The sequence below is a fragment of the Falco biarmicus genome, chromosome W, assembly GCF_023638135.1.
Source record: "Falco biarmicus isolate bFalBia1 chromosome W, bFalBia1.pri, whole genome shotgun sequence".
In the NCBI taxonomy this organism is placed as follows: Eukaryota; Metazoa; Chordata; class Aves; order Falconiformes; family Falconidae; genus Falco; species Falco biarmicus.
Genome location: NC_079310.1, coordinates 16,262,787 through 16,273,803, shown reverse-complemented (window position 1 = coordinate 16,273,803; position 11,017 = coordinate 16,262,787).

Below are 11,017 nucleotides of genomic sequence, written 5' to 3'. Positions count from 1 at the left end.
GCTAGCTGAAAAGGGTCACATAGACATAGTCCAGCTGGCTGGACAAAAATGCACATCGCTCTCAGCTTATCTGAAGTAAAGCAAAATACACTGTCTTTGGCTGTCCTTGTTACACAATAACAGGAAGATTTTGGTGGGAAAAGAATGTTGCAGGTGGGAACAGATAACTACAGAAGAGAAACTAGGGGCGGGCTTGGTATTTAGGCAACTAACCAATAATGAGCTTAACTTTTGTAATATGTATGAGCTAATTATAAGAAGGCATAAAAGGTGACTGTAAGGGACAATAAACGAAGTCTGCTGATCACTCATATTGAGCGACTGTGTCTTCCCTCCGTCGCAACAGGGATTCACAGTCTGAAAGTCAGCAATTACTTCAAATATAGGCTTGATGCCAATAACCTAGAGATATACGACTCATTCAATAGCTTTTATTATATATATTCATCACATTTATACTGACAACAGGCTTGCTAGCACCAAGCAATTAACCAAGGAACTTAACTATTTTGGGATGGCCAGTCTCTTAGCAGTGTGATATAGCCACAGCTTCCTCCTGCCAAAGACTTGGATACCAAAAGACTGAGTCACACTCACGGCAGAGTTCTACTTTGTGATACTTTTAAGTTGGGAAGCCAGTGCAGCTACCTCAGGCCAGACCAGGTGGATCTCATCCCATTATTCAGTTCTGCCCCAGAAACAACACTATCTACTTGTCATGGATGTCAGGCCACAAGTGTTTTCTTGTCTCTATTCAATAGAAGTTTTATTTAGAATCCCTATTGTGATCTACGTATTGAAGGTACAGTCATGAAAAGCTCATCCAATAGATCAGTTTTGTTCCACTTATCTATAAATATATTATAGACTGAGAAAATCATACTTTACAACATCCTTCAGCAATTTCCAATCTTTCAAACTTTATGATATCACAGACAAGCAATAACATCCACTTCTGGATTTAAATAAGAGCCGCTACATTGTTCTACAGAATACCACAAGCTGAATCATAGAAGGCCTTGGCTCTCAGGGGCACCAGGGAGGCTGGTATATGCCCTTTGCAGATCAGCCAACCATAAGTTCCAAAAAACAGGAAAGCATGAATTGGCATGTTATAAAAAAACAAATAAAGACAGAGGAAGGCCAACCCACAAAGTAAACGGAGAACCATCACTCTAGACACACCATGCAGAAAGTACCGTGGCAAAAAGCTGACAATACTCTTGAGACTTATTAGCTCTTTGGGCTAATTATCTGTATCATGAAAAAATAAAGATGTCCTAAAATTTGATTACCTTTTCCAGCCAGTAAGCTGTTGTCCAACAACTCTGGCTACTTGCTTGACTTGCTGTCAGCTCCTCTCTTAAACTTCCAAAATTTTAATTCAATTCACCCAAAATAGTATTTTCTTATAAATTCAAACTTTTCCTTCATTAGAAAATAAAAAAAACCCAAAACGACAGAAATATGTCATTTTCTGTGGAACACTGCTGCTCTACTGTTCAGTGGCAAAAAGCGAAGAAAGTGGAGTCATATTCTCATTTACATTACACTAAATGTCCTTACTACCTTGTTATTTCTTCTGAGGAATAGCAAGACAAATCAATTGTCTGTCATTGAAAATTCTGTACCATCATTTATCCATTCTAGACTATTCCTCAGAAAAGTTCTGATTCACGACCATGCTTCACAATCACATCCTGAAGTTAGGAATGAGTAGCAGAATTGAGCATCATTAATTTAACAGGTAATAATCCTTAAATAAATAACCTTCTTATTTTGCATAAAACCCAACTTCTGTCAGATGAAATTTTCCAAGGTGCATCAGAAGCAGAAGGTTTGCCTACAGACCCTACTGTCGTGCTAAGCAGCACCTAGCCCTGACCGAGACGACTTTGCAAGGGGAAGCATCAGCACAGCCTGGGCTCATCTGTGCCTCCTCAAAGCTAGCTGATACACCTCTGCACACTACCAGTGGGTAATACCCTTTGGATGCTTTGTAATATTTATATTGAAAAGAATACCATGCTTTTACCACATACTCTGATGTTATTGCATCTTTTGGGCAGAAGATGAGTGTGATTTTCAGGGAACTGAGAGCAAAGGTTTGTTTACCTGACTTGTCTAAGTCTCTTCTGTCCTCTCACTGGTCACAGCGTGTTGGGAGCCTGGTTTCTGTTCTTCATGGGAACTTTATTCACACGGGAAACTGAAGTGCAAGATTATGCCAGGACCATTTCTCTCAAACCCTTGCAAAAGGGATATCCATACTTCAGTACAACCCTATCAGTCCCTGTGCTCCTGGGCTCCACAAAACCCTCTGCGGCTTTTCTTTCTTCTCAAACTCTCCCATCTTCTCCTTCCCCCCACTTCCTCCTCCAGCACACAGAAGGATGGCTATGTTAACAGATAAAGAAAGGAGAATTACATTTTGTAGCTCTCCCTACCTCCTGGTCTAAACATCCATCAGAGCTGCTGATTATCATGTAATTTGTGCCTAAGCATTTTGGTGCTGTTTAATACTGTGGCGAGACTGTAGTGTTGCTATTCTGCCCCACAGAACTGCAGGGAGTGGCACTGACCCCCAGGGACAAACCCACAGACTTCTAAGTCTGGTGATTAAGAACACCAAGTGAAATCACGCAGGTGATTTGGAAACCAGTCCCGCTCAGACCCACCATGAAGGTTGCTTGGTTGGATGAGGATGCTGTGTGGCTAGGGTGGGCTGGCCTGAGCAACCACCTCCCTGGAGGCTGCCAGTCACTGAGCTCAGTGTGTAGTCACCAGCACCTCGCTCCCTCCCTTTCTCTCCTCCCTCTGCACTCCAGATTCCATCTAGTCTGGCTTTGCTCCACATTGCCAGAGAACAGCATGTACTTTTCATCAAGTCAGCTACCAAGGATCTCCCCAAGAGCCGCCTCCCAAGCTCAGGTAATGTTTCCAAATGGCAGGGTAGCAGAGGACTCTCAATTTGCAATTAGCAGAACAGGTATTCTCAACTACCAGATCAATGTTCTAACTAAAAGTTTTGGCAACAAAAGGGAGACAGGCAGATTTTTTAGACAGAATACTTGGTGGTCAAATCAGCCTGCACATATCAGGTACAAGGATATTTTTCTTTGAGAGAATTTATTTTTTTCCTGCCAGGACCAATGGAAGCAGTCAAAAACAGAAATAATTGAAAGGCAGAAGAATTAAACAGAAAGATACTGATTTATTTGCATACTTGAACATAATTAAGGTGTGTATGTTTCGCTCTCTACCTTGGAGACACCCTGCACAGTGTAACAGTTTACCAATATATAGTTCAGTAACATTACTTTATTACATTTTAATAAAGATATAGAGCCACTACTTACTGCAGTTATTTCAGAAAAACTCTTCCTTAGTTTTTGAGAACTGGGACTACTCTTTAGGTTGAGTAGTGTAATTTAATTTTCTTTTACATGATTGTTTTATTAAAAGATAACTGGAAAAAATGCTGTTTTAATGGTAGTACTAACAGTTTTAACTCAGAACTGAGACTATTGGAAACAAAGATTTTAATAGGCTAGTGTTCAATTATATTAACTGGATATATTTTCTCACAAAGAAATGTATTTTGTTAGTCTATCACACAGTAACACATCGGCCATTTATTTCTAAACAAAAGCTATATTTTAAAATACAACATTTTATACCAGTTAAATATAGCCCTGAAGAATTAGTCTATTATGTGTTTATAAAAATGATGGTGGTTTTATTAAAGACATGGAGAGAGAATAAAATGTGGGAGACACTAAAAAAGAAGGAATGCAGTTTGCATACCCAACAGAAAATTATCCTGTGACTATTAAACTATATGAAGCATAAAGCTCTCACAAGAATAATTTATCAAAAGGTAGAACTTTGCCAATTAATAACTGAAAGAATCTGCAAGAAAATCATACATGCAGATCACTATTACAATCTACTTCTGTGCCTCTGAGGAGGGGAAACACATGAAGCATAACACAGCAGAGTCTCACACATACTATTATAGTCTGTCTCCTCCCAGGACACTTATCTCTACCAGTTAGCCTATTTATGCAGCAAAACTACACGTAAATATCCCAAAATAGCTCACACAAGCTATAGTTTCATTTTACCCTCCAGCACTGCAAGCTTTATATTATAACTTTGTTCCTGAAATAAATCTCTTGAAGATTTTTAGAAAGTACCTGTAAGCGCAAGGACTGAATCTGACTACTAAATGGGAAAAATGTATGCAATGGGTTTAAAATATTTATGTAACAGATTCTCACTAAAAAAATACTACACACAGTATTGTACAAGAAAAAGCTAAATAATTGTTTCTTACTATCAATTGTGCAACTCAGCAGTTGAATATCAATAATCATGCAAAATCTATCAAATCAAAATTAATCTCCGTGACTTTCTTTGGGGACATCTGTGTATCATAATAGGAAGGGGAGCTTAAAAGAAAAAAACAAACATGCTACCACATTGCATTGGCAGTCCTTAAGGAGCTGGTAGATTGGTATCTTGGCTTCATATGAATGCTCATTTTGAAGGATTCCTTCAGTATTTCTAGCAGTCAAACATCAGTTGTCTTTACAAAGCTCATTCTAGAAGTACTCTATTTCAAAGTATTTTTTATAAATACTTTTTTTTTTAAAAACCTTTTAAATCCATCTCTTGTAGTAATCCAGGCTCCAGAGTAAGAATTCTAACCCACTGCAACTCCTTCCTTTTTCACATTGAATTTACTCTAGCACCGCACTGTTTGGAAATGATAGCACTTTTATCTTCTACCTTGTATTTCCCTGGGAGGAACTAGTCTATTTTGAATCTGTTCTCCCTGTAGGTCACATGGAAACCACAGCAGCTGAAAAGAATCTCTATCCCTTTTTTGCAGTTTGACAAGAGATTTGAAAGTCAATCACATTAAAAAAATCAAAACAATTCTGATGAATAACAGATGAAAAGAAAAGATAAATGTAAGTTACAGTAACATTAGTGAGCTCACAGAAAATTTTTGTGTAGAGATGTGCTTTTTAATCTCTATGGAGTAAAGAAAGGAACAAGGATTTTTCACTCCTAGTTAATTAAGTCTTACCTAGAAATTTAGTTCTTCCCTTTCCTGCTAACCCCTACCTAGATACTGTTGCAGCACACACAAACTAGCAGGCTGCAATAAGGCTTCTACTATTAGTCAGATTCTACTGTCCATGCTGTATCACCTTCCTCCAGAGACCAAACCACACTACCCCTCCTACATCCAACCCCTTCTTCCACAATCTTCAGGGCTATTTAACTACTTAGTGGGAAGGAGCTACAGCTGCACATCATCTATGTCAATCAACCCACTGCCTTCCAGTCAAGGCCACAGCTGCATATTATCAATGCTAATCAACCCACTGCCTTCATTCCTCTACAACAGGGGTCCTCAAACTTTTTAACCAGGGGGCCGGTGTGCGGATGAAGTGGCAGGTAGTCATCTGCAGCTGCTTAGTTTCCCTCTCCCAACCCCCGGTGGGGGGTTCTGTAAATACTGGGGGCCAGATTGAGGACCCTGGGGGGCTGTATCTGGTCCATGGGTTGTAGTTTGAAGACCTCTGCTCTACAAGATACTGTGAATAAGTACTATTCTTTAACTTCACAAAACAAAAAGTATTGCCTGTCTGAAAGACATTCAAAACACTGTGGGGAAGTTAATTAAAAGTAAAATTCCTTGTTGACTGTTAAAGTCAAACACACATAAATACAGCTATTGTTATAAATCACTGAAGAACAAAATACCTGAGTTAACTCTAACATGACATCCTTTCTACTGTACTGCAGAAAGAGATCTTTTCCCATTATAATATATACATTAATAGTTTATGCATTACAAATAAACTTATGTTTATAATTTCTAGCCAAAACCTTATCATTAAAGCTTTAAAAATTAAATCCTTTTAAGAAATTTTAGTGTAAACTTTTTTGGCGGTTTCTGCATTAGAAGAGGAAAAAAGAAAATACAGAGAACTGGACAGTAAATATAGCATATATATTATACATATTGAATTTGCTCTGAACAGTGTTAGTATTGTTTTTAAACTGAAAGTGCAGTTATTGGTTGCATGCATAATAGCCATTTGTTTGTACAGTCTTCACAAGTGTTGCAGCATATTACTTTTGATGGTAGTACAGCTAGGTTAATAATGAAAGCAAGCATTAAAGTTGTATTTGTAAAATGTATATAGACTTGGCAAATAGAAGGAAAATGTCATAAACAGGCTGTGTATTAAAATATTAAAATAAAATAAAAATGTGCATAAAGTGTGTAAAGGTCTCTAGAACCTTTGCGCTTTTAAAAATAACAGTACAATAAAATGCATTACGATCTACATTGTGTATCAACAGGAAAGATCCTAAATGCCCTGGAGGCTTGTGCTAGTCATGTGCAAATAAAGTGCTCCACAATAGCAGAAGGAATGTTAAGGTTTCTTGCTAAGCATTCTGTTCTTCATGTTTTCTGGCACCTGTTTTTCAAATATCACCTAGTGGTTACAAGACCTTTTGTAAGAGTCCTGTGGTATCATAAAAGTTAATTTCAAAGAGTGGAAAAAACAACTGTGGTAAATTTAGCTCAAAGGGTCATACAGTCATGGGACCTTTAGTAACAGTTGAGTCTGTCACTGTGCAGGTCAAATGTCGATAGTAGTGGACATAAATCAGGCACCATATTGTGAAACTTTTTTATTCCTTAAATGGATGGGATTGATCGTGAAGAAAACCAAAAATCATGTGAAATAGAGGTGCTGGGCTATTACAGAATAGCTGGCCATTTTAAAGCTTTTTTTTTAAAGTTTACTTGATTATTTGTTATTGTTAAATATCAACATTATTCCCATATCAATGAAGGAATGGAAATTTTTTTTAAAAAAAGCAATCTTTTGACTAAATGGTTTCACAATATCATACTGGAATGGAATATCCAAGGACTATTTCTGCTGTGCCACACAGTAGATATCTCAGGATTCTCAAAATCATATCAGTCAAGATGTTGCCTTTTACTTGTAGTTAATAGAAATATAACCATAAATATACTATAGTATATTTATATATTAAATATTTCTATACAATATCAATACGCTATAGTTATAGATACTTATAAGATTAAGGTAGTATTTTTAAATGCAGATTAAAAAAAAAAAGTCTGATGGAGATGCAGATCACCAATGGAGGCAAATACTAACACCTATTGCTAACATGCTTTCTTTTTTGGTCTCTTTCATCAGCTCCTTAGAAATAAACCTCTGCCCTTCAAGTGCCTGCCAACTTCAGACCAGATGCCATTATGAAATTTATATTAATCAGCAACAAGATGACTACGGTATTGTAACCAAATTACAAGCAGTCAGATCAGAGCCTGTCTTCAGGTAGGGACCCGAAGTATAGGTTTCTTGCAAAAAAAGAATGTATCAGTAGGATGGAGATCTCACAGTCCTATGGGGAATATTAGTTTTATGTGAAATTCAAAAATTGACTTTGGTGAATCTAAAAAAAAAAAAGTAGTTTGAGAAAATAAGGAATAAAAAGAGCAACAATAAGCAATCAAAAAACCTTAATTTTTCATCTGAATTGATATCTTGCAAGCCACGTGCAAACTAAGAACAATTGCAAAGTGTATGTGATTTCTCAGCTCCATTAGTGGGAAAATATTTTTGCAGGGAAGCGAGGGATTTGATTGTCAGTATGACAGACAAACCTTTTCTAGAGAAGTTTCTAGGGAAACTTTTAGAACAGATTTTGCAGTTACCAATAGCTTCTAATTCGTATATAAACCCTGTTGCATTAGCATTAATATAAATGGCAATTTTATCAACGATTTAAATAAAGATAGGAGCATATCAGACCACTGTGCTTATGGAAGATGACGGAGAATTTATTTTAGGTCCCAGATCTTTGTATGGGGTCAAATAATATGAACTCTCAATTTCTCACTATGTTAGAAATTAAGGGAGAGAGAAATTAAGAGAATAAAGAGAGAAATGGCCATTCCACACTGATAGTAATGAAAAACTGTGATATCAATTATTATTTGTTAAAATAGCCAGTAAGAAGACATCAGCAAGAGAAGTAAATGAAATTTCTCAAAGACCTAAGAAATTACAGTATCATATCCAACTTCATTATAAGAGCTAAGACTTACATGTCAGAAGATGGAAAATGTATTATTTTATATATATATATGTAAATATAAAAATATTTATATTAATTTGAGGCATTCTTTTTTCCCAGAACAATATTAGTAAGAGCTACTGCATTTTATGTTATTAAATCCAAAATTCCAAGATGTAAATTATGTACAAATATATAAATTACTATAAAAAAGAAAAATATAAGCATATTCATTATTGTACAATGCATGCTTATAAGCAGATGTGATTTGGTTTATAGATGTATGTATAGTATATATATTGTACATAAATACAAGCATTTATTTGAGACATGCAACCGGCATTTGTAGCATCTGATTTGTACATGTAATTCTGTAACTTTAAAAAATCTTATTTCTTTTCCTTTTTTGAATCCTTTTTTGTGGTGACAGGAATTAAAAAAACCCCTGCTCTCTAACTGATCTCTTGTTGGTATGCCATCACAATTAAGGCAAGTGCTGACTGCATAATGAAAATAAGGAAAAAAACATTTTAAGATAATGAAAATAATAAAAGATGGAGCCATTCAGTACTGCTACATACACTAATAATAAAATCCCAAGAAAAGCAACAATATTTTTTTATCTGCATGTATCAGTCAACTGAGGTTTTGGCTGTATAGTCAAGCTCTTTAGGGAAGAAAAGATATAGAAGTAATTAAAAAAAAGATAATAAAATATGTACAGGATTCAACCCACTTTGAGGATTCTTGCATCTTAGTTATCTTCAAATTAGTAATTGAATTAAACCAGTCTTACATTACACAAAATTAAAAATTAAAATTAATTGGAAAAAATATGGCTTAGGGAACAAGGCAGAGGACTGATTGTTCTGTTCCATGCTTGGGAACATTGTTTTGAGAGACTGGAAAATGTTTTTTAACCATTCTGAGTTTTGGCTTCCTCATTTGTAAAACAGGGATAATGCACATGTCATGGTTTAACTCCAACCAGTAACCAAGCACCACACAACCGCTTGCTCACTCCCCCCTCACCCGGAGGGGTGGGGAGGAGAATTGAAAAGGAATGTAAAACTCGAGGGTTGAGATATGAACAATTTAATAATTGAAACAGAATAAATAGGTAAGAACAACAATAATAACAATAATAATAATAATAACAATTTTAATGGAAAGGTTGGGGGAAAGGGTAAAATCCAAAGGAAAAGGGAGAACGGAAAACAAGTGATGCACAGTACAACTGCTCACCACCCGATGACTGATGCCCAGACAGTCCCCAAGCAACGATCCCCCCCAGCTAACCCTCCAAGTTTATATACTCAGCATGACGTCCCATGGTATGGAATACCTCTTTGGCTGGTTCAGGTCAGCTGACCTGGCTGTGTACCTTCCCAGTCTCTTGTGTCCCTCCAGCCCTCTGGCTGGCAAGGCCCAAGAAACTGAAAAGTCCTTGTTTTAGTACAAACATTACCCAGCAACAACTAAAAACTATCAGTCTGCTATCAGCATTGTTCTCACATCATAGCCAAAACACAGCACTGTACTAGCTACTAAGAAGAAAGTTAACTCCATCCCAGCCGAAACCAGGACAGCACATCATGCTGCTTGAAAAGCACTTGGACATCAAAGGTCTGAAAACATGCAATAGGTGCCAGGTTATTATTGTTCCTGTTGTATACAAGTTGAAGAAATAGATTCACAGTCTTCCTTGTTAAGACAAAATGAAAAGCCCCTTTAGTCTGATAAGACTCGAGTTTAACATTGTAAGTTAAACCTGCAACAGCTGATACAATTTTTCTTGTTTACTAGGGTAAAAAATTCAGGAATTTCTAGCAAATATGCATTGCTTTAAGACACATAGGGACACTGGCAATGTATCAGGAGAAACAGAACCCTGGATGCCTAAAATCAAGTCTTAACATGTAAAGAATGACTGGGCTCAAGTATGTTGTTTGGGATGCACATTAGCAAATGAAAGATATACCAGACACTGCTGCTTCTTGATATGCAACCTTAGTTTCATCATAAATTTATTTCAGATACGATTATCATAGTATCTCTAAAAACCTGGAACTGGCCTCATTCACTCAGGACTATCCACAGCATTCCTTAGCTAATATTGCATCTGGTCTTGTGCACACTTTGAACCCTTCCTGCGGTGAATGAAGAGACGGGACGCAGCTTGATGCAAGCAAATGTCAATTTAATGTACAGAAGCACGAGGTTTTATACACTTTCAGAAGCTGCGCGTTTTAAACAGATTGGTTCTTGAAGCTAAGCCTTGCATACTAGGCAATCCCTGATTGGTGGTTAACTACCAGCAATTAACCGCAAGGTGTTACCTTTCCTTGGTGCCATCGGTCTCCCACTCCCCTGTGCTCTGTAAACATGTCTCATCATGTTAATTGTTGTCTAGACAAGCTCGAGCACATTCCCCTCAGCTAACTGATTGCCACGCATGGTCCTAGTTTCCAGCCCGCTCCTGCATCTCCCCCTTCCTGTTGCACAAAAAGAACCTTTGAAACCGAACGAGTAAAAACAAGGTATAAGTAATAGAACAAATAAAAAAGCAACTGAGACATATTATCAGTGTCAAAATAACCCACTGTCTCTGTTCCGTACAATTTTACAATTTCCCTTTTTTGTTTTTGAACAGCTAGTACCAGGTTTGCCATGTTCTGCAGGGCCCTTGCAAACATGACAGCAACCAAGGCAATAGCAAACAAACAATACTGCCAATTGAGTGAATGAATGCCAAAAAGGCTGACATTTTCTCAGATTTTGATAACATGTTGCTGCAATGGGGCGCCTAAAATCCACGCAGCACATACCATCCAAATCCTCACAGCCATGTCCTTGAACCAAGGACAAA